The following is a 2,126-nucleotide window of genomic DNA, read 5'->3' as shown; positions in this document are numbered from 1 at the left end:
ATGAACTTTTCAAGATTAATGATTATTAGCAAATCTTGATGCAAGGTAAACATGATACTATAAAATTACCATTTCCTATCAACTATCTAAAGTAAAAAAGTATTTGGTACTAAGTGTTCTTATGTTGAAATTCTAAAAGTAATTTTTAGTCCCAAGGGAACTTGGTACTCCAAGACTTAAAAAAAAAATTTAATGATATTTACATAATATATGTATATTTTTAATCACTAAGTTCCTCCTCATCACGGAAGTACGTGCTTTTCTTTATCCTTGGGCGTCTTGAATCATCTGATGTTGAAGGACCTCCTGAACTGGGTTTCCATTTTTTTTTGTTCTTCTTCAATTTTGGCTTGCTGGAAAGCTTTGACCTGACTGAGGCTGTCAAGAGCAGGATCTTTCCCTTCATCTTCACTTTCTTCTACTTCTTCAATTTCTTCTTCTGGCTCACGAATTTTCTTTTTTTTCCTTTTCTCTTTCTTCTCTGGAGGCTCACGTTCTCCAAGCATATTTTTAGGACAGGCATAACTTAAGTGTCCACTTTCCCCACATTCTTAAACACTTAGATTTATCAAAGCAGTTTCGTCTTCGGATGAACTCATCTTCTCTTCCATTGTCAATAGCAATGCTTGCTTTTATCACTCTACCAAATAACTGTTGTTTATTGCCCTGGTACAGTTTTGTGCAGAGTCTTTATCCAAAAATAAAATAAATGCAACCCCTTTACTCCTCCTGGTATCTTTATCTTTCATTATAGTAACCTTTACAACTTTGCCATACTTGGAAAATATCCGATATAAGTCATTGTTGGTCAGGGAAAAGGGCAGATCGGATACATACACTGTGCTTTTACTTGGGGGCCAACCCACCACTTATTTCTTCAAGTGGGGCGGGCCCGGAGTGGAGGGCCAGAAGAGCGCTAGCCCTCAGCTCACTTGGGGCTCAACCCCAACCGTTCGTCGCTCCTTGCAGCTGCCTCGACATCACGGGTCCCAGGAAGTGTCAGGCGCAGGAGACGAGAAGGTCGCTACCTTGCCTCTTCCCGGCTTTCGTTCCATCAACACCCTTAAAAGGCCCTTTTGTACCATCTCATAATCACTACTATACCTTTTGTTGTTGTTTTAAAGTCACTAAGTCATGTCTGCTGCTGCTGCTAAGTCGCTTCAGTTGTGTCCGACTCTGTGTGACCCCATAGATGGCAGCCCATCAGGCTCCCCCGTCCCTGGGATTCTTAAGGCAAGAACTCTGGAGTGGGTTGCCATTTCCTTCTCCAATGCATGAAAGTGAAAAGTGAAAGTGAAGTTGCTCAGTCGTGTCCGACTCTTAGCAACCGTATGGACTACAGCCTACCAGGCTCCTCCATCCATGGGATTTTCCAGGCAAGAGTACTGGAGTGGGTTGCCATTGCCTTCTCTGAAGTCATAGCTGACTCTTTGCATGAAACTCCATGGACTGCAGCAGACCAGGCTCGTCTGTCCTACATTATCTCCCTGAGTTTGTTCAGATTCACATCCATTTGGTTGATGATACTATCTAACCATTTCATCCTCTGCCACCCCTTTATCATTTTGCCCTCAATCTTTCCCCGCATCAGAGTTTTTCCAATGAGTCAGTTCTTCACATCTGGTGGTAAAAGTATTGGAGCTTCAGCTTCAGCATAAGTCCTTCCCGTGAATATTTGGGATTGATTTCCTTTAGGATTGACTGGTTTGATCTTCTTGCAGTCCAAGGGACTCTCAAGAATCTTCTCCAGCATCATAATTCAAAGCATCAGTTCTTTAGCACTCAGCCTTATTTACGGTCCAACTCTTACATCCATAAATGACTGCTGGGAAAACCACAGCTTTAACTAGACAGACCTTTGTCAGCAAAGTGATAACTCTGCTTTTTAACATGCTGTCTAGGTTTGTCATAGCTTTCCTTCCAAAGAACAACTGTCTTTTAATTTCATGGCTGCAGTCACCATCCACAGTAATTTAGGAACCCAAAAAAATAAACCCACCACTGCTCCTACTTTTCCTCATCTATCTACCATGAAATGATGAGACCACATGCTATGATTTCGGTTTCTTGAATGTTGAGTTTTATGCCAGTATTTTCCACTCTCCTCTTTCACAATCTTCAAGAGG

The 2,126-nt window shown here is 41.8% G+C and overlaps 1 pseudogene; it reads right to left on the bottom strand.

The window, feature by feature from the left end:
• Window positions 1-219: 219 nt before the first annotated feature.
• On the bottom strand, window positions 220-981 carry LOC109564429 (zinc finger CCHC-type and RNA-binding motif-containing protein 1 pseudogene; annotated as a pseudogene).
• Between the last annotated feature and the right edge of the window lie 1,145 nt (window positions 982-2,126).

The sequence above is a fragment of the Bos indicus genome, chromosome 10, assembly GCF_029378745.1.
Source record: "Bos indicus isolate NIAB-ARS_2022 breed Sahiwal x Tharparkar chromosome 10, NIAB-ARS_B.indTharparkar_mat_pri_1.0, whole genome shotgun sequence".
Taxonomy (NCBI): Eukaryota; Metazoa; Chordata; class Mammalia; order Artiodactyla; family Bovidae; genus Bos; species Bos indicus.
The sequence above is the reverse complement of the archived record's forward strand: the minus strand, read 5'-3'. Positions and strand labels throughout refer to the sequence as shown.